Source organism: Microtus ochrogaster, chromosome 7, assembly GCF_000317375.1.
Source record: "Microtus ochrogaster isolate Prairie Vole_2 chromosome 7, MicOch1.0, whole genome shotgun sequence".
NCBI classification, from domain to species: Eukaryota; Metazoa; Chordata; class Mammalia; order Rodentia; family Cricetidae; genus Microtus; species Microtus ochrogaster.
In genome coordinates this window covers 76,265,529-76,288,289 of record NC_022014.1, presented here as the reverse complement: position 1 = coordinate 76,288,289, position 22,761 = coordinate 76,265,529, and positions in this window count along the sequence as shown.

Sequence of the window (22,761 nt, the reverse complement as noted above, 5' to 3'; positions counted from 1 at the left end):
GTTAGACTAGAAAAGGCTAGATATAATGGGCCAAGTGGTGTTTAAAAGAATACAGTGTCCGTGTAATTATTTCGAGGCATAAGCTGGAGGCGGCCGGGGTGCGGCCGGGGTTCTGGGGACGCAGCCCCGCCGCACCTATTACTACATGAGGGTTCCCCACAAATTCAAAGCATCTGTCAGAGGTGGGCTCCAGGTGGACCCCTTATGGTAGTGTCTTGACTTTGCCATCTGGTACTTGTAAACTCCTGCCCTGGACAGCTGTCTGTCATGTCTTCCCCTAGCAGGGATCTGGCCCATCTTCAGGTCCTGGTTCTTGCCAGGTGAGACTGAACCAGGGGCAGGTGACATGGGGGACCTTGGGGCAGACCCAGGAGAGGAGTTCTATGTAGATAGCTTACAGTGGCTCAGAAACATCCCAAGATGGAAAACTGGGCCACCACCAAGTCTCCACAGCAGAAGAGAAAGAGATCAGGGTCCCACCCCGATCTAGCATGACTGCAATGGGTTTAATCCAGTCCCTGTTCTTAGAAGGGCAATGGCTTGGTCCTCCAAGGCTACCTATAAAAGGTGCCTCAAGGCACAGGCCAGTGCTAGTATTCCTGTGTGTTGATGTGTGGGGATCTTCTACTGCAAACAGCCAGTTCCTTGTAGCTGCAAACTGGGAGCTCAAAGCCAGACTGGTCTACATAGTGAGGTCCAGGCCAACCAGGACTATATAGTGAGATCCTATGTAAGAAGAGGAGGAGGAGGAGGAAAAGGAGGGAGTTTTAGGGGAGTAATAAAGTATTCCTGTGGGGGTATCTGTGAGCATGTTTTCAGAGAGGAGGATGAAAAGGGGAATGACATACCCTGAGTGTTGACACACCATCCCACAGTTCAGGGATCCAGACGAATAGAAAAGGAAAGCTGGGCAGTGGTGGCACATGCCTTTAATCCCAACACTTGGAAGGCGGAGGCAGGTAGAGCTCCGTGAGTTCGAGGCTAGTCTGGTCTACAAAATGAGTTCCAGGACAGCTAGGACTATGACATAGAGAAAACCTGTCTTGAAAAATTAAAAAAAAAAAAAAAAGAAAGAAAGAAAGAAAGAAAGAAAGAAAGAAAGAAAGAAAGAAGCCCACAGCACAGGTGTTCTGTTTTTACTCACAGGCCCCATGATCTGAGGTGTTTGCCACCCAGTCACGATAGTCTGATACCTCCGATGCCACTGGCCAGGGTAAATCTTACACAGTGACGCTCAAGTCTTACTAACATGAGAACTCAAGCAGTTTGGGCTTCCATGTTGTCTCCGTTCATTCTCTGAGCTTGGCAATCCCTTCACAAGCTCTCTGGCCTTTCAACCATATGTTTTGGTTTACAGAAAGCAGAATTACCTCCTGTTCCAGGTGCCCGCCATGGTCCTAACAGCTCCCATCATTTCATAAGCTCCTGGAAAACATCAATATTTTGGCATGCACACCTGCTCAAAGTCAAGTTCAGACAATTTTTTTCAGCTTTACAAATCAGTGAGAATCAAACTATTCAAATGATGTTCTAGTGGTTAGAGTGGTAGTTGAGACCAACCTGTGGTTTTGACTGTGCTGCAGGAGACAAATACACTGCAATATTGTGTGTGTGTGTGTGTGTGTGTGTGTGTGTGTGTGTGTGTGTGTGTCTGCATGCGTGTGTGTATTGGAGGAAAATAAGCTGATCTTTCTGTAGGCAGATACTGTTTGTTCATTTCCCAGCCACTCAGACCTGAATAACCACACAGAAACTATATTAATTACAGCACCATTTGGCCTGTTAGCTCAGGCTTCTTGTTAACTAACTCTTACATCTTAAATCAACCCATTTCTATTAATCTGTGTATCACCACGAAACTGTGGTCTGTGGTAAAGTTTTGGGGTGTCGGTCTCCTTCGGCAGCTACATGGCATCTCTCTGACTCTGCCTACTCTCTGCCCTTTCCAGCCTAGCTTTACTCTGCTAAGCCATTGGCCCAAATAGCTCTATTCATCAACCAATGAAAGCAACACACATACAGAAGGACATCCCACATAATCTCCCCTTTTCTTTCTAATTCAAAAGGAAGGTTTTAACTTTAGATAGTATAATTATATATACAAGACAGTTATAAAGCAAAAATTATAGTTACAATATTTTGTCCATTTACGTTTGGCAAATTAAGGAAAATTATCCTATCTTTGTGAGTCTAAAGCTTTATATCCAATTTATTTTTTATCATAACTAAGGAAAAACTATAACTATCTATTTTAAACTCTTCAAAGACCCCAGAAGGATATATTACCTAAGTAAATAGGAAGTACATTGTAAGCAACTTCCAAAATTCTAGATTTGACAGAGACATGTTGCTGCCTGAACAGTCATCTAAAGTTCTTCTGTAATGTTGAGGCATCTATCTTCAGCTTAGAGGCCCAGAGTATCTGGAAGACTTTTCCATGAAACAAGAAATTTGAAGATCTGTTCTGCCTTATAATGGCAAAGTCCATTAGCTGCTTTCTTCTGTGTCCTGCAGAATGTCTGGCAGACTCTTTTATGAAGCAGGAACCAACCCTGAAGGACCATCCAGCTTTTGGAAAGTTCAGCAGTCACTTTTCTGTGGGTCCTGCATGTCCAGTTTATATAACAAACCATAAAGCAGTCCAGGCAAGAAGAATTTCTTGCCCAAATGGCTAGCCTTGTCACATTGAAGGCAAATTCCACGAGTTTCTTCAATACCCGTCAACCTCTCTAATTGGTGGTGCCAGCAGCAGACATGTCTCACTGTCAAGAAAAGTATAAGTTGTTAAAACATTTTAAATGTCATGTTCTGTAGGTCTTTGAAAGATTTTTTAAGAATACTTATTTATCTGAAATATATCTCTATGTTTCTAGAAAATCTAGCTACCATGACTGCAAGTTTGACTATTATAAATGACTACCTATAATCTGCAATTTTTAATTATGCATTATGTTTTAAATGAGATACATAAACATTAATACCTTAACGAAGAGTGGAAATATACATATAACAAAATTTACCTTAAATTTGTATCAGTAAACCAAGATCCATGCCAATGCAAAGTATTCATCTCTATATCTTATTCCCCTTATTTTTTTTTTTAGAAATTGACTGTGACCATTATTATAACCAACCCTTTTTAAATAAAAATAAACATTTATAAACAATTATTTTGGGAATTTGGATGTAGTTTTTGAGACTACTTCCTGGTGATAGTTGGGTGAAGTATTCTTAGGGTTCACAGAGACTCACAGGGACCTTTTGGGGGAGGGGGTCTTATTCCATAAAACCACATTAGCCTGGAAGAAATTTACAGGTTCTCATCTTCCATGGAAACAGAAGCAGAACCCTTTTACCAAAGCAACATATCCTTAAACCCAAATTTTGAAGTCAAGATACCATTATATTGGTGTAGCTTAGAAGCCCCCAAAATCAAATATTTCTCTGCAGTCAAAAAAATTCGAAGAACAATAATTTTCGTAATCTGGACTCTCTGTGTATGTTTCATATTTGCATGGCTTGTTTTTCCTCCTTTATCTATGACTGTCTGTACTCTTTTATATTTTACTGTCTTTTTAAAGACTACTTCTTTTTATAACTATCTATAGTCTTTTTCCTCTCTCTCTCCCAAACCTATGTATATTTTAAAATACACTGTGACCTGTTCAGAGGGTTTTTTGGTCTTATTTTGTCTTTATTGTGTATCTGCAATCATTCTTTGACCAGGAGCACTTCTTAAAATGCTAAGCGGTATGGTTAGGACTAACGATGCTTTGCCTGTTGGCCCACCCAGTCTAACATGGTGGAGGTACGTTCACTGCCAGCTCTGTGAGTCATGCTCACCACCCAGCTCTAGGTATGCAGCGGGTCTATGTCACCATTAAACAATTTATAGCACTCTGCTTACAAACCCCATTTAAGTGTTTCATAGCTGGACCTCCCAAAAGAGCCAGAGTTCATTCTACAGAAGGACATCACACATCATCTCTCAGTGTGGAAGATAGATTCAATGTGGTAGACGATTTGTGGCTAAGCATGCCTCTCTCCAGGTGAATTTTAGGGCATTCTTCTCGCTAAGATATTCCCTCGTCCCAACTCTTTCAGATCCAAGCACACCATTAATATTTCTTTCAGTTTTATTTTCCCCTTCTCCCCTGTCCTTTTTTTGATCACACTTTCCTCTCATTGCACACATCCATGTCATTCCTTCAACACTTGTTCCCTATCCAGCTGCTGAAAGCTAAGCTCCAAGCTGTGGGCAGTAGGTCTATTGTCCTAACAGCTAAGCCTTGAGAAGTGGGCAGTCAGTGTGTTGTCCCACACCAGCCCACTTGGTAGGCAGCCTGTGATACAGGCACACTTCCTTTCTCATTCCCTCTCTTCCCCAGCTCTGCTCTGCTGAGCGAGGGATGGTATCCTTCACCCTCTGCTTGCTCCACTAAAATAACGAACAGCATTCTCTCAGGCAGGGTTAGCCATTCTCCATGAGGAGGGTTTTGAACATCTGGTGTATGGCTTTCTCAGCTCTGGACACACAGAAACTTTCCAAGGCAAGGTCCTGGTCTCTACCCCCAAACAATTTGGAAACGATACATAAAATGTCAGATACTATTTTATTCTGAAGTTTTCATAGATGTATATATTGTATGTTGAGCACATTCGCCCTCTTTTCACCCTACCTCATCTCATTAGTCCCTCTTGTCCCGTAGGCAGTGATATTTCTCCTTTCCTGCCACATGTGCATGCATGATTTCATGCATTTGTATAAAATCTAGGAACCATACATGAGAGAAAATATGCAATATTTGCATTTCTGAGATGAAGACATTTTACACGTTTAGATATAGTATTTGTTAATCTTGTCTCAAAGAAACAAAGCCTCATGAAAAAAAAAAGGTATAATTAGAAGGAGGTTATGTCTGCTACCATGCTATGTCTGGAGATCCTGGGGTCCGAAGACTCCCAGGAAACCTGGGTCTATAGCCTGTGGAAGAGTTGTGGTAGTATTCTGTTATGAGGAAAATTAAGTCTAACATGGAGAATGGGAGCTGCAAAGTCTGCCCCCATGGGTGGAAGGCCAAGGGCAGTCAAGGGAAACCATTTTCATAGTGACCAAAATTAGTTCTGCCGAGACCTTCTTCATGTGGGCCCCTGATGAAGGCTTGTTGCCAGCCCTTCCTGTGCCCACTCTGTAGGAAAGAGCTTAAGGCGCACGGAGAGCCCCTGGAAACAGCTTTCCCTCTCTGGTTTGCCAACCATACTAGATAGCATGAAAAGGAATCTACTTTCTTGTTTTAGCGAGAGAAGGGCCTGGTGGGGTGAACAACAGAGAGCCCCCTTCCATTCCCTGCAGGAAGGAGTGTATGCAACAGAGATCATTTTCCTGGGAGGAGAGTGTGGACAGGCTCTGGGCCTCAGGACCCCTTTTCACTTCAAATCCATCTCTGTCTCAGATGACTAGTTTATTGCAGTCTTAAAGTAACATGGTGTCAGATGGTACTCCTTGACAGTTTGACATCTGGAAGATAAAAGTCATGAAATCGCTGTCTGTAAACAACACATTGATTTTCCCTCCTTTCTGGATTACGACTGGCGTCGGCTGTAGCTGATGCCCAGAACAGTGGTCTTATTGCACTACTCAGTCAGCCTGCTTCATTGCCCTTTGGCGCATCTTCTCATTGATGACACCTGGCATGTAAACAGAGATTGTCTCCCTCCCCCAGACCATGGAGCCTCAGCTTGGGGCTCCCTCCTACAAGGTGGGCCTAAAGACAAGGCATGGCTCTAAATCGCACTTCCTCTTCTGGCTCATTCCTGTAGCATCTTGAATGACTCTGTACACCTTAGCTTCTGGTTCCTCATAGCCCCCTAAACAGTGTGGCGGGTAAATTTTTAAAATAGAGACCAGAACCTGGCATGTGTAAGGGCTAAGTTATATCATCTGTCATTTCTAACACCATTAAGATCAGTCATAACCAAAGTATCCATATAATAACTCCTTGAGGTTCACCCATGTGCATGTTGGCGAGCAGCAATCTGCCCGCCTCTAAAGTGCAGGCAGAGCCCATATTCGTCATCAGCAAGAGACGGATGCACATGGGTTAAATGAATAACACAGGCTGAAAATGAAGGCCAGAAAGAACTCGAGGTATCTATTGCTTGTTCAGTGCATGCTTCGCCCCACAGAGCATTGACTGGGTGTATTGTTTGGTTGGCCAGCATGGTGGTTACCATCTCAGGTACTGAGAAACAAGTGCCAAGGAGGGCTTAGACATGTGAGGGATTTCCTGGGGGGACCCAGGGAGGGGTGGTGGGCTGCAGTGCCTGTCGTGTCCCCTTTGAGGTGAGACAGAAGTGGAGAGGTCTGGTAAGGGCGCGCCTGGACCACAGAGCAGCTTCCAGCATGTTTCCTTCAGGCCCCCTAGAGAGGAGTCCCGCCTTCTATTCGCATGAACCTGTGCTGGTCCGGCCACGCTTCATCACTGACTGCATGGTTGTGAGGGTGCAGCGTTGTTTGCTGAAGGAGCACTTGGGCTACTAGAGGCTGGGGAATCTGTGACCGGCAGAAAACGGACTCTTTCCTGGGACAGGCTGTGCTGGGGTTTGAATGAGAAGCATCATCGATTGGCTTGTGTATTTGACCTCTTCGTGCCCCGTTGATGGTGCCACTTAGGAAGGTTGTGGAACCTTCAGGGGCTGCAGCCTTGCTGCTGGAAGTACCTCAGTCTGTAGCCTCACCCACTTCCTGCTGGATCACTGCTTCCTGTGTGTGCTTGAGATATGATCTCTTAGCTTCCTGTTCCTGCAACCACACCTTCCCTGTCATCATGGACACCTAGCCCACTAGAGCCACAAGCCCAGAACTCTTCCTTATTTCCTTTGGTCCCTTCATCATGGCAACAGGAATGTAACTAAGCCAGGCATTGTTGCTAAAGACCTATGGTGTTCTCTGCGTTCCCTACCCCTCCACAATAATTCTTACTGCCAGATGGCTGGTTGTATTTACTGGAGCATAGCCAGGAGAGAGCAAGCAATGGAGCAAGCTCCAAGAGTTGGTGAGCGTGGTGTTGTAAGCAAGGTTAGGGTCCCTGCCATATCAGCCCCAAGACACTGTCCCTACAGCCTAAGGACTGACTTCTTGTTGCATGCCAGGGTGGGGTATGCTGAAGAGGTTGAGGCAGGAGAATAACCAAAAAGATAGCTTGTCATGTGCTAATTTAACTGCTTTCCTGTACGAATGGCATCCTGGAACAGCCTAACTACATCAGCTGCTCCCGGTGGACAAACGAGGAGACAATTGCCATGAGGCCGGGCAGAGTCTAATTCCTACCAATGTCACTATTGCCATTTTGCCTACTCCCTGTCTTTTATTGTCACCTAGTGTCATAATCTCTTGGTCTCCTTTCTAAAATTTTAGACTTTTAGATGCTAAAATTTTAGACTCTAAAATTTTACCTATACTTATCAATAGTTTTTGAAACCCAATCTCTCCTTGAACCTGGAACTCACTGATTCAGCAAGGCCATTTAACAAGCAATGAGCACCAGGGACCCTCCTGTCTCCATCCCTCCCAGCTCTGGGCTTACAGATGCCCACCACAGCACCTGGGCTTTATGCAGGCACCGGGGATCCAAACTCGGGTCTTGATGTTTGCAAAGCAGGCAATTTACTGACAGAGCCTTTTCACCAACCTCAGGAAACCGTGTGGTATATTATCTCACTGGTCACCTCCCCCACCTCCCTTTTCTAGAGTAGAGGTCATTGGGGACCTTTGACCTTTAATAATTCGTGAAGGGTGAGGGAGATAAAGTCACCAGGCACCATCTTTATTTGCATCTTACCTTCTACACAAAAGCTCACGGTCCAGTTGATTAGCAATTTCTGGCATCTTGGTGATCTCTCCCCTATTCTGCCGGTCTCTGCAATCACCACTGTGTTGGCCCTTCGAGGAGCTGAGACAGGCTGGTCACTTGAGTGCTGTGTAGGCTCTTGAGGTTTGTAAAAAACAAATATCCCATTATCTTGCTCTCCCAGCACTGTCTTAGTTATGAGTCAAATGGCCTTTGTTGGATATGGGGAAAATAAATCTGTCTTTGTTGTACCTTAAAATACAGAGATAAAAATGACAAACATGTTGTTATTGGCTTAAACTACCTTGTGGCTGACCTGATTTCACTTTTGTGGCTACAGGGATTAATGTTGCTGACTTCATCTAGATTCTAGAAGGAAAGAAAGCATCCCAGCTCTGGTGGGCAGAGCTCCCTGGACCTTTTGGCTATCTTTCTCAGCATGCCGTTGATGGGGACCCTGCCATCTGAACTGATCCCACCATCTCTGGTCACATGCCGGTCTCTGGCTTGTGTTTAGAGACACTGGGTAAAGCTCCCACCCCCCCACTGTAGATCCTTAGTTTTCTCTTGTTACTTCTGTCAGGGCATAGTATCAGACCTCAACTCCAGAGCTTGGACCCCTATCCAGTACCTGTAGTGTTTATGCCTGCTCCACACATTACCCTATCTAGCCACAGCTATCCATCCATGGGTTCTCTCACGGCTTGTGAAGGCTCTTATGACATGAGACAAGGCTACTGTGGCCTCCCTGGGAGAATGAGGTTTACTGAAGGGGAACATGAGGGCTGAGAACTGTGGGAGGGAACCCCTGGGGCAGTGCTGTTCACCCGTCACCCCAGCTGCTCTAGAGGCTGAAGCAGAAGTACGGCTTGAGTCCAGCAGATCTGGGCTGTGGTGAGGTAAGCCACCAGGTGTCCGTGCTAAGAGAAACATCGATGTGCTGATCTCCTAGGAGTAGGAAGACCATCTGGTTGCCTGAGCAGGGGTAGATATGCACAGGTCAGAGAACTATGCCACCTAGAACCCTTACTGTCTTAGGGTTTCTATTGCTGTGAAGAGACACCATGACCACTGTAACTCCTATAAAGGAAAGCATTTAATTGGGCTGGTTTACAGTTTCAGAGGTTTAGAGCATTATCTTCATGGTGGGGCATGGTGGCATGCAGGCAGACATGCTGGAGAAGGAGCTGAGAGTTCTACATCTTGACCTACAGGCAATAGGGAGTGAACTGAGACTGGGCATAGCTTGAGCATAGGGGACTTCAAAGCCCAGCCCCACGGTGATGTACTTCCTCCAACGAGGCCATACCTCCTAATAGGGCTGCTCTCTATGAGCTTATGGGAGCCAAGTATATTCAAACTACCATGCCTACCTATCCTATAGTTACTGACCAGTAGGATCCTCTTCTGTGATGGCTATGGATGAACCGAGTGAATCTAAGGATGGGAGGCATTATTCTTGAGATGGCCTTGTCCTTGGCAAACACTGAAGGTCTTTGCCTCTGCTTCTACTTCCTGTTTTATCAGTGGGAAGCCTGGGGTTTGATAACAGAGGGACCAGTATTTATCCCTAGTGCATGAACTGGCTTTTTGGAGCCTATTCTCTATAGAGAGATGCCTTGCTCAGCCTAGATATAGGGAGGAGGGTCTTGGTCCTACCTTAACATGATATGATAGACTCTGTTGACTCCCCATGGGAAACCTTACCCTTTCTGAAGAGTGGGTGGCTGTGGTATGGGGGAAGGTGGATGGAGCAGGAGAAGGGGATGGCGGGGGGAATTGGGATTGGTTGAAAAAAGAAAATTAAAAAAAAAGAAAACTCAGGAGGATAGCACTGTCACCCTTCTCTGAGAGTAGTAAATTTGGAGACCCTTCCCCAAGCTCTCTCTCATGAGGTCAGCCTTGAAATTAACCCCTCTCTTGGATGCATGTAACTTCTAAGCAGCATGTCTGAAGGAGAGAGAGAGACAGAGAGAGAGAGAGGACCAGAAAAAAATTGAGTGAATAAGGAGGCCGGTTAGTGATGCCCCAGCACCTTGTCTTTGAGTTCTCAGGTTGGATCATGTAGCTCAGAAGTACAGGCTTGAAGGAAAATAGGTCCTGGACTCACAAGATGTTGGAGAAACCAAGTCCTGCCTCATTAAGGTCAAAGAGGATGAGGCAGGCAGCAGATGATAATCACATTTGCCAGGGGCCTGCAAGAACTTCCTGGGATGAACGCTTTGAGAATGAAACTGGCTACTGGCAGGGGACTTGTGCTTGCCTTGATGGTTGGATGGGTCATTGACCATGAACCTTTTTCTGGGAAAATTTTGTTAAGCCCCAGTTCAGGGCAGAGTTCTTACAGAAAGCCTTCGGTAGCTCCTTCACACTGAGCTGGCCTCTCCATCCCGCCTGTCTCTCTTTCTCAGATCCCTGATGCTTCAGTGAGTCCTGACTTCTGAGCCAGTGTCTGGTACCAAGGAGTCTCTTAAAAGCTGTGTGTGAGTTGAGGGAGTGAGGGCAACACCGGGATGAGCAGATTTTATCTGAAGCGGTTTGTGCAGACACAGCCGTGAAGTGGGGGAGGATGACTCTGAACAACTCAGAAAGCTCTTAATTATCTCCCAGGCAGTGTTTCCCAAAGCAACTCCCCACAAAGTACAGGTTCCAAGAGCTGCTAATGGGTGCTGTGTATTACAAGAGTTCTCTTGTCAAATACACTGGGGAAACAATGCTCTGCAGGTTTCTTTACTACTGAGGATCTGAGACTCTTAGAATGTTCTGGTGGGTTCTGGCCCTTCAAGATGACAGTCAAGGTTCATAAACTCATTATGTTGTACTACATGAGATTTTGATCTTATGATTTAAAATAATATTTGTGAGGTCTTGGGACATAGCTCAGAGGTAAAGCATTTTCCCAGCATGCTGGAGGCTCTGTGTTCAATCCCCAATTCCACTAAAACATGACTCAACACTAGAGCATGTTCTTAGGATTTGTGAGACCCAAGTTCAGTTCACAGCATCAAGTTTTTAAGAAAGTGATCAGCTGGGAATAGTTTCATATGATTAAACTTAACATTTGGCCATGGAACCCTTCTAAATGTTTCTAGCACCCAAGGAGGTGTTTCCAATGACCCGTAGTTGTCTTAGTTACTGTCTTGTTGTTGTGACAAAACACATGACAAAAGCAACTTAGTGAAGGACAGTTTGGTCCTGGCTCACAGTTTGAGGGACACAGTCCATCATGATGATGGCCCCAGCTCACAGTTTGAGGGACACAGTCCATCATGATGATGGTCCCAGTTCACGGTTTTAGGGACACAATCCATCGTGACAATGGACCCAGCTCACAGTTTGAGGGACACAGTCCATTATAATATTGGCCCCAGTTCACAGTTTGAGGGACACAGTCCATCATGACAATGGACCCAGCTCACAGTTTGAGGGACACAGTCCATCATGATGATAGCCCCAGCTCACAGTTTGAGGGACACAGTCCATTATAATAATGGCCCAGTTCACGGGTTGAGGGACACAATTCATCATGATGATGGCCCCAGCTCACAGTTTGAGGGACACAGTCCATCATGACGATGGCCCCAGCTCACAGTTTGAGGGATACAGTCCATCATGATGAGGAAGGCACAGAGCTTGAAGCAGCGAGTCAGGTTGGGAAGCAAGAAAGATGATTCTGGTAGGAAGCAGGGGCAGGGTAGCAGGACATAGGCATGCTCAGAAGTTTGTTTCCATGGTGATTCTAAGTCTTGTCAAGTTGGCATCAAGATTAAGTATCACACCAGAACATGGGATTTCATCTGGCATGCTGAAGGAGACTGAGGAAAGAGAAGGGTTTCCAAGCAGGAATCTCCACCACACTGGGATGCTCGCCCCAGTATACGAGAGTCTGTACTACTGTAGTTTGGGGATATAAATTATCTGGGAAGACAAAATGTTCATCCACTGGAGGTCACTAATTTCTTCAACTGTAGTCCAGTTGAGCCTCAAAGGTCTTGAAGAGCTACTCTGATCAGGATTGGATATGAACATCTTGAGTCATTCAGGTGAAGCTGGAACTGACTCCAAATCCTGACTGTTTCTCTGTGGTGGTTTTATGCTGAACAGATCTGCAGAGCAGTAGGGGAGTCCAGATCAAAGTGACACTCATCTCCTACAAGGGGAAACTCAGCATCCGGGACCCGTGTCCTCATAGGAGGGTCAGACCTACTGCTCTGTCTCACGCATCCTGGCCTCACTTCAAACTGAGCCTGTGCTACAGACAACTGACTGGAGGATGGAGCCCTGATCCCTATTGAGCAGCTGAAGCCGACCCCATGTTTTCACCTCCTCATGATGGAAGTTGTGCCACATTGCCCTCCTTTCTCTTGCTTGTTTCCTCCTGTTCTTTGAGTGTGTATTGCCCTGAGCTTTGCATGTAACTTGCAAAAGAATTGCAACCAAACTCAATGCATGCAGGGTGATGGTTGAAACTCCTGGACCAAACTTACCATTTATCTTTTGTTAATCTTAGGCAAGTGAGAAGAGCGGAAAACTGGGACTCAACAGACATGGCTGCCAGACATTGTGTGCCCCCCACAAAAAAGTTATGCTTTTATGAGCTCTAGCTTCTTATCTTTAAAATGCAGATTGATCGTATCTCTACCCTATGGTGGCCGGAAGGTTAATATTTGAAAATATGAAGTGCAGTGCCTAGAAAATAGCAAGTTACTCAAAGGCCACACCCTGATGGCCCACCGTGTCTTCCCTTGCCTGCCATTTCCTTTAAGCGCCCACTTTAGACTGTTTAACAGGGATTGGAAATTGGAGTAGCAGAATGGATTGGATTAAATAGTTTTATTTTCCTTGATTTGATTGGCTTAGCTGGAGCGTCACTCTACAGCTTGTATTACTGGGGAACAGCTAATAAAGAGGGGGGAAGCTCCATGCTGGAGATTCTACCAATAGGAATGGGTATTTAGGAACTGGGCAGATGCCTTTCCAGATGGACCTATGCTGGGATTCTCCCAGAAGGAAGATTGGAAACAGATTGGATAGTGATGCAGTATCACTAGGGAGGGTAGTGAGTTTAGCTGTCTGCAGAGCTGGGTCTCAGGTAGCAGCGGAAGTGGACATTGTGTGGCTGACTTCCTTGATCATGAATATCTGCTCTCCACAGAAGTGGAGAGGATACATCCTGTGTTGATGAAGTCAGCCCTGATGATATCCCAGGCATCCTTTAAGTGATGGCACAGTAGGGGAGACTGACTCAATCACTCACATTCTTCCTTCAGCATATGAAGAATCTCTCCTGGGATGTGTGGGTGGCTGAGGTTGGACACTGGCTGTGATTAGCCGCCCTGGGACTGCTCTGTGCCCCCACAGACCAAACTGTCTGTCTTCATGCCCCGGACCCTCTTCTGGAACAAAAGGGAGCAGTGGGCTTCGACCTATGAGAAGGGCCTTCTGTACAATGCAGAGGGTTCCCCCTGATGTCTTTCCTAATAAGCACAGGCTTACGTACTACACAAAACCTATAGATCATGTGATTTGTTAAGACAGAACCTAAGAAGAACCCTTTAACCAAAGAAACCAGAGACTTGCTTTTCTCATGTACTTCTGACAGAGTCACCCAATGCCAACTAAAGAGAACTATTTTATATTCATGTGTGCACACATAAATGTGTGCTATATACACATGTGGATACATATGTATTTATATGTATAATATGTATGATAAACACTGCACAAATATACACATACGAATATAGACACATGGCTATATAACAATAGGTATAAAAGTATGAATATGAATGTAAATATGCATTTTGTGTCAAAATTTATATATTTGATAAAACTCTCTCGTCAAATGCTTATCATACAGCTGACCCAGAACTCTGCAGAACTCCCATGAGCAATGCCCTCTTCCTCTCTGTTTGGATTTTTTTTTTTTTAGGTCCTGTTTCTGCTTACACCTAATATTTCTATAATGGGAAGTCCTCACCACAAGGCTTGTACAGGCAGCTAATGAAAAGCAAGGGCGTCACATATGAAACCCAGAGCTGCCCACCTGCCTCTCTCTGGATTGGTTCTAAATCCAGAACATTATGTTTAGCTTTCCTTAATCAGTTAATTAATTAATATTAATTAATTTTGTCGAGGGGGGCGCATCTGTGGAGGTCAGGGGACAGTTTTCACGAGTTGGTTCTCCCCTTCTACCATGTGAGTTCCAAGGATCCAGTTCAGGCCTCCAGCCTCGGTGACAGGCATCTTCAGCCATCTCCTCAGCCCGAACAGCTTCTTTTTCTTGAGTGCTACAGCTGGTCTTGCTGTAGCAGCTCCTCCACCCTTGCTTTCCGTGTGCCTCTGTCAGGCCCCTTTGTGGTCTTGGCTCTGTGCTCAGCCCTGATTTTCCCCGCGTCTCCACTGGTGTTGTTGATGTTGCTGATGAGGGGCAAGAGCGGCGTGGTTGGCTCAGCTCTGCCCATCTCCTCCCAGGATGCATAAACTCATTGTAATTCACCTACTGAGAGCAGTCAGTTGGGCAGTGAGGAATTCATTTCACTGCACCCTGATGGAACCACTTCTAAAAAGCGTGGTCGTGTGCGCCTGGAAAATTAAAAGCCTGAAAGCCATCCAGACACATGGCACTTTATTTTTCTCCTTTCACAGTCTCCTCCCTGATAAAATGCAATCTAAAGGATATTGTCGTTCGCTTGAAATGTTTCTGAGAATGAAACCGTGCGGGGTTTTCTTCATCTTCTCCTGCATTTGTTCGCTTGAGGAATCCATGAGCCAGACATTACTCTTGATATATTTTTTCTCCTTTTCATATGGTGGCCACTAGCAATTTGTTGTCTAAAGCAGCGGTACATAGTTTGTTGGGTGAAAGTGCACACGCATGTTCAGGCTAAAGGTCAACCTCAAGTGATGTTCCTCAGGTGCTGTTCATCCTGGATTTTTTGAGACAGGATCTCTCACTGGGATCTGGGGCCCACCCATTAGGCTACCCTGCCTGGCCAGAAAGCCCCAGGCATCAAGCTGTCTCTGCCTCCTCAGAACTGGAATTACAAATGCATGTCGCTGCCCTGGGTTTTCATGTGTGTTTCTAAGCCATCTCCCTAACCCAAGGTTTCTATAGTCTGTATAGATCATATAATATCTTCATCTTTAAATCCAGCCCTTTGCTTTTCTTCTGGAATCTCTAGTATTTACTGTAATTTCTCTAATATGTATTTATCCGTAATTTCCTTCAGGCCTTTATAAGCTGTCCCAGTTGGCGTGTACACATTAGGGGTAAACAGCAGTGGAGAGTTGTGTCTGCCACAGTGTGAAGGCCAGGTGGTTGTCAGCCTAGGGATTCTCAGGAGATCAAACCAAGGGCCTGTTAATGGTGCCAGATATGGGTTCCATCTCTTGGTGCAGGTCTTGATTCCAATCTTTTTTTTTTTGATTCAAAGGGGTATTTATTTTAGGGGAAAAACTTACAGAACACCTACAGCCAGGAAAGGAGTCTGGTCGCTGGAGCAAGAGCTGGAAACGAGAGCGAGCAGAGGGGCTGCCACTCTTCTTTTTTTATTCTTTCTTTTTTCGTATCTATCACCATGCACAAAACTCAAGTCCAAATGGATCAAAGACCTCAATATCAATCTGAACACATTGCACCTGATTGAAGAGAAAGTGGGAAGTACTCTACAACATATGGGCACAGGAGATCGCTTCCTATGTATAACCCCAGCGGCACGGACATTAAGGGCAACATTGAATAAAGGGGACCTCCTGAAATCGAGAAGCTTCTGTAAAGCAAAGGACACTGTCACTAAGACAAAAAGGCAACCTACTGACTGGGAGATGATCTTCACCAACCCCGCAACAGACAAAGGTTTGATTCCAATCTTAAAGTGTCTGCTTGCTCCCATAACGTTCAGGCCACTGTTGCTCCCGCAGGCTTATCTTGTCAGGCCAGTCATTGTTGTGACTCACAGAGCTCACATCTGAGTCTGACTGATGATAGCCTATCGGAGCAGGCACCTTCCGGCACCATGAAAGCTTCCAGACCAATACAATCTGGATCTCTCCATGTTCTGTGACTCAAGTATATGATAGCTTCAGGAAAAAGTAGAGGCAGATCTGGGAGGTGCTGGGGGAGTGAGGATGGATATAATCAAAATATATACATTGTATCAAAGTCTCAGAGGATTAATAAAACAGCATTTAAAAGGGGGGTGATATTCTGGATTTTATCTTTTCCTTTCATATACAATTGGATTTATTTCTTTCAAAAAACTACCTTATCCTTAAAAAATAGTAGGTTGTGTAACTATTGTATGACTCTTTGCTAGTTTCAAATGAGAAAGTAAAATGAGGCATTTTTATGTGCCTTGAGTCTCAGAAGTAACACTGAGAAATGGGGTTCAGGTATATGGAGATGGAAGCAGCAGATACAGTCAGAATGCTAATGAGGGTCTAGCAGGGAAAACAATCTCAGGCTGGAGCTGGGCATAGCAGAGAACAAGGCAGCATCCTCCGGCTCCCTATGCTCCTAGGGTTCATCTGAGCGCCTGCATCCCTGGAGTTGCTGGGAGGACTGAGTGTCCGTGGGTCCAGCATAGCTCTCTGAGCTCTGGCCCCTTCTTCCTCCCAGTTTCTCTAGGTGTTAGGAGCATCTCCAGACATCTTCCCATTGTCCCAACTCAGGGTACCAGAAACTATCCTCACCTCTTTGTATCCCAACAGTTTCCTTTAAACCTTTAATGCCTTTGTGTAAACTTCTCAGACTTCATCTGCACACGACCAACATGGCCATGCCACGTGGGGCCACCTCAAGGAGAAGGCTGGCTGCTACCTGGCACCAGATACCAATACACTGCTGTGCTGAGCTGTAGATGGCAGGAGCTTACCTTTTTACCCACTGTTAATCTGCTGGTGGAATGCTGATATGTCTAAGAATGCCCGCACTCCAGAACACATTTGGGCTGCTGCTGCCTGACCTTGGGGTAGCAATTCAGAATAGTGATTGAGGCTTCGGACTATTTTCCAGCCTGGTTGTTTTTTTTTTTTCCCCCTATGCTATGGTGCAAGTCAAATCCAGGGCATGATAAATGAACCTGTATCTTAGGTTATTCATCATCCTGAAGGAACTGCCAGGGTCTAATTTTATTCAGGAGTCCTCCAAGGAGACGAAAAACAAATCCTTTCTTCTCATTTTCTTCAGGTCAGGCCCATAGACGTTACAAAAACATGAATAAGTTCCCCTGTTCCAACACATCCACCAGTCATTTAGCAGTCAGTTAGTGACTCCTCGTGCTGCCACCAAGAGGGACTGCTGTAGACGCCATCACAAGACTCTGGCCTTGCTTGGGCTCCTGTGTGTGTGTGTGTGTGTGTGTGTGTGTGTGTGCGCGCGCGCGTGCATGTGCACATGCACACTCCTTGGTATACATATGTGTGTGTGTCTGTGTGTGTGTGTGTGTGTGTGTGTGTGTGTGTGTGTGGACATGCACACTCCTTGGTATACATATGTGTATGTGTGTGTGGAACAGGCCAGAAGACGACCATGGCTATCATTCTTCAAGAAAATCCCTTTTCTTGTCCTAAATATTCCAGCCATAGCTGAACGAGTGTCTCCTTACTAAGTCCTCAATGGACTTGGGAATGACTCACCCTGCCCATTTCAAGTCACTCCTCCACCCCTGGGGCCTCTTGTCAGTGGATTTGTTTGCTGGTAGTGGCCATGTTTAATATTTATGAAGCCTCCCCAGGAAATGTTAGCAGTTGCCTAAATTTTAATGGTTTTCAAATTGAGGAGGATAAGCCACAGCGGCTCCCCTGATTTCCTGTGTGGCCTTTGGGTTGACATTTTCTGGCCATAACTCGGAGAACTAACATCACGCACACATCGACTGGAGGTCCAACTGGAGAATGGGTGGCACACAGTGAGGAGATTCAGGGGCAGGAGCTAGGCTGTGACGTCATAACGGCACACAGGGGAGACCCTGGGCAGTCAGTGACGGAGGGCCCTGGAGTTGTTTCTGTGGGAAACTTCTCAGGGGGACTGTATTCTGTCCGGAGCAGTGTGAGCTATGTAGAGTCTGAAAGGGGGTTATTACAGCCCTATAGTTCTTATCCCTGGTCCCACCAAACTGGGATGACCACATCCTATCTCAGAAGACCGCTTGGTACCCGGGCCCATGCCATTAGGAGCACAATCAGGCAAAAGAAAGCTTTACTCCTCAGAAGCTCCAAGGCTTTCTGCCCCAGAAGGGGAGGCAGCTGAGCTAGGAGGATGGTACACTTCCTCTCTTCTCACAGTGCCCCTTCCCAGCCCAAATGTTTGTGGCCTCCAAAACCCTCCTCTGCTGTGAAACTGCTGGTGTCACGTTCTTGGTCCTTCCAGCCTCCAGGAGTGAGATGGAAACTTCTTTCATTTATGGACCACTCCGTCTGAGGTGCTTTGTTCTGGCAGCCTGTGGCAACTAAGACGGCTGTCAAAGCGAAGTCACATAGCTGTTGATGTTTGGAAGACAAGTAAGACAGTCTTGCGAACTCTGTTCCGTGACCTTAAAACCAAGAGCCAGTGGTGCCCACAGCAGGGAGAAAAGACACTTCTCCTTTCTCCTGGGCTTTCATCCTGTCTACTTGGACTCCTGGGGTGTTCTGGACTACTTTGAATTTTCATTGGAGTTGCCGATCACTGGCAGGAAGAGAGTAGGGATTTCTAGAATGTTTCAAGCACTGTCATGAGCCCTAGAAAAATTTAGCCTGTCCTAACTACCCCCAGGTCAGTTGCCACTAACAAGATCACCCTGTAAACAAAGCCACAACACTCTTTTCAGTTCTGTAAGAACCTTATGTAATGGGGTAGGACCCAAGATTGGATCTGTCTCAGCCAAAGGTCCTCCATTATCTGTTCTCTCTCTCTCTCTCTCTCTCTCTCTCTCTCTCTCTCTCTCTCTCTGTTTGTCTCTGTCTGTCTGTCTCTCTCAAAGTTCTTTGACAGTTTTGTACAGCACATTTAGATCATATTCATTCCTCTTCCTGCTCCCCCCAGATCCATCCCGGCTTCTCTACACACCCAATTTTGTGTCGCCCTCCCCTCTTTAAAGACCCATCAAGTACAGTTTGTGATCTTCACTGGAGGGTGCTCTACCTGGAAGGGGCCACAACCTTAAAGAAAGCTGACCCTCCCTCCCCCGTCTGCCATCAACTGCCAATAGCTCTTTAGCTCGGACTGGCACTCCGTGCCCACCTTCCCTCCCCATGCTGAGGCTCTGAAACTCGTGTGCTGTTGTCTCAATAGCTGTGGGTTCACATACGCAGCTTCCCTGATGTCCTCTGGTAGGTTGTCATCTACCGCCTGTGGCTCTCACAAGAAATCTTTCTGACCCCGCTTCTGCCAGGATCCCAGAATCAGAAGGATAGGGTAGTGGCAAGGGACAGACAGCCCCATCCCGGTCCCAGGGGAAGACTGTGGTGGCTACAGCAGCTTTTGCCTTGGTGCTCGGCTTGACCTCCCCATGGCCTCCCCTGCAGTCAGCCATCCTCACTGGTCCAGGCAGTTTATCTCCCTTCCTTGTCCTGGGGAGCAGGGCTAATGGCAGAAGCTTCCTAATGATATTCCAGGCAGTGAGTGTCTTGTCTTAATTACCTTCCTCATTTGCATTTTTGGTGGAACACCTGGGGTAGGAGTCGGCATTTTAGCTCTCTTCCTTTCCCACCAGCGTTTTCTTCTTCCATCTGTTGATTCCCTAATTTATGTTCTTTCTGCGTGTGTAATTTATCTTAGCTTCTCTTTTGTTTAACTCATTCTTATCACCTCCCACCTTTAAGCACATTGACAAAACCCTTCTCTCCCCCTGTTACCTTCCTCCCTTGCTTAATCCAGTGGGAACCTGAGCTGCCCATGGCCACCTTCCAGGTCAGCCCCATGCACTAGAGGCAGTGAGTTGTGGCTCCCTTCCTCTGGACTGCCACCTTGGAAACCATCTCCCAAAGTTCTCTAGTGGAGGGCCCCCTGCTGGTGGTCTGCCTTAGGTGCATAACTGCCTGGGAACTGAAGCATTCATTCTGCTGAAAACAGAGCTGCAGAAACTGATGTTTGATGCCCACAGGGCCACACCACATCCGTGAAAAAAAAGCCATGAGCCCAGACAGCAAACTGGAGATCAAACAGCATTCTGGGAATGGTGACAGATGGTGACATCAGTTCAAGGCCAGCCCACCCCTCTACAGCTGGGTCATTTTGCTCATCCATTGTCCCATCCCAAAGCACCAGTGAGCATGCATATGTCAGAGTGCTGAGCTGTGTGCTGAGCCACTGGGGGAGGGGGGTGGTATTTTGCTGATTAACTTATGTACCATTGCTCTAGGCTGCTCTGTGATTTACATTAAAATGACTAATTAGAAAAAAAAAAACATTAACAGAGGAACCAAGCAGCTGTTGTTCATGGCTTTAAAGAGCGATTTTCCCCCAAAGGGAAGTCTGCAAGTCTAGGGTCAATAGAAGCCTTTAGTCCCTTCCCAATTTTTAATGCCTGCCCTCAGCTGGCCAGAGTCCCGGGGAAGATCCTTGTCCCGGCAATCCAGCGTCACCCGTGGGAGTGGGTTGGGGGCCTCAGCTGTGTTGAACACGGCAGAGGACAGCAGTTTGGTAATGTCTGGGTCACTTGAAGGTGGAGGCTGCCTGGGGGCAGCAACTTGGATGTGCCCCAGCTTTGTTTTCTCATGGGTGCGGTGTGGGAAGCTCTACAGAACGAGGCTGCCCAGGACCTCAGCCATCCCCACTACAGCCTGCCCTGAGCAGGAATAAATTCATCCCTGTCTGCCCCGTGTGGGAGCGCATCAGAAATACCAGGCAGATATTATTATCGGGTACATCTAGCCCTCTGCTTGGCACTGTGGCTTGGACTCTGGGTGGGAACATCTGGAGAAGAGGAGGAAGAAGAGACAGCTGTGGGCCCCAAGACTCTGGCTCTACGAACCAGGACTTACCTGAGCCAGCATCCTGTCCCCTTTGTCCTCTGCTCCAGAGCCTGGAGATGACGGTCACTGCCTATAATCGGCCTGGAGTTCTGAGGATCATCACCACCCACCCCCGCCAACACCTTTCTAAGGAAAAGGACTCTAGAAGATGAGGACTTTGAAATAAGGTCCTACTAGGAAGCCATCATCATCGCGGAGGAAACACTTGACTAGTGGGGATGAGCAGACAGGCAGGGTCCTCAGAGACAAACTGGAGTGACTGAACTATAAGACAAAATCTATTCGTTTCATTTTGTATGTATGCGTGATCTGCCTGCATGTAGGTTTGTACACCACATGCATCCCTGGTGCCTGCAGATGCCAGAAAGGGGCATCAGATCTCCTGGAACTGTGAGCCATCATGTGGGTACTAGAAATCAAACCTGGGTCCTCTGCAAGAGCAACAGGCGGTCTAAAACTCTGAACCACCTCTCTAGCCCCATGAATGAAGTCTTAATAAGCTTGCTTTTGGGGGGCTCACTGGCAGAGGGTTTATCTAGCCTTAGCAGGATCCTGGATTTCATCCTCAATAGTACCCCCCCCCCCAAAAAAATTCAATTTGGAATAATCAGGTCGCCTTGATCTTGACTTAGCTGGTGGCCTTGGTGCTGTTGACTTAGTTGGCTTCCTTTTCCATAGAGCTTTCAGGAAGGAGTACCTTGGCGACTTCTATGTGGCTTGCTGTCATGTGTAGCATATATTTGGGGGAAGCAAGACTAAGGAGCCTCAAGTTGCTGTGTGGTCTTAGGAAGAAATTCCCCCTACAAACATGTGACTTTGGATTGGAAATGGCCCAGGCTGGGACTTGGGGATTCCCACTACTTCAGAAGGTTCTAAAACTCTGTATTCTAGAGTTATATATATATATTTATTTATTTATTATTTATTAAAGATTTCTGCCTCCTCCCCGCCATCGCCTCCCATTTCCCTCCCCCTCCCCTGGTCAAGTCCCCCTCCCTCGTCAGCCCAAAGAGCAATCAGGGTTCCCTGCCTGTGGGAAGTCCAAGGACCACCCACCTCCATCCAGGTCTAGTAAGGTGAGCATCCAAACTGCCTAGGCTCCCCCAAAGCCAGTACATGCAGTAGGATCAAAAACCCATTGCCATTGTTCTTGAGTTCTCAGTAGTCCTCATTGTCCGCTATGTTCAGTGAGTCCAGTTTTATCCCATGCTTTTTCAGACCCGGGCCAGCTGGCCTTGGTGAGTTCCCTATTCTAGAGTTAAGATACTTAGAGAGCTCTGTGAGTTCTAGACCAGCCTGGTCTACAGAGCTAGTTCCAGGACAGGCTCCAAGCCACAGAGAAACCCTGTCTCGAAAAACAAAAAAAAACAAAAAAAAAAGATACTTAGAGAGAAACCAGAATCCCAAATTCTCAACTAGACTGCCTACAGTGGCACAGGTACAGCATGAAAGATTCACTAGGAGAGAGCCCATAAAGGTAAAACGAGGCCCCGAGGAATCGTTGAGGTCTTAGCAGGACCTTTGGGCTCCAAGCCATTCTTGGTCTTACGTGAATTCTGACCCTCAGCCTTCTGCGTGCATCTATGACTCCATTGTTTAGTGCCTGTGTCTGACCTACTCCAACTGAACAGGATTCAATGAAAGAAGCAAGTCATTCAAAGGGACAGTGGCTCCTTGAAGAAACACCAACTCTTCTCGCTCAGCAGTTAATGCTTTCTCATAAAAAATGCTCCAGCATAATCCCAAAAACCCTTGGTCTTAACCCAGACAATTACTGGGGATTCTTCCTGCTTGCTCATAGGATCATCACCTACACACACACAGGGGGAGGGGCTGGTGTCAGTGGGTATTGGTTCTTGCTCTGACTTGGAAGTACATGTGGAGTTAGGTCATGCAGATATGTCCAAGGATTTGTTCCACAGTAATTCTAAATTTCATCATGTTGATAATCTAT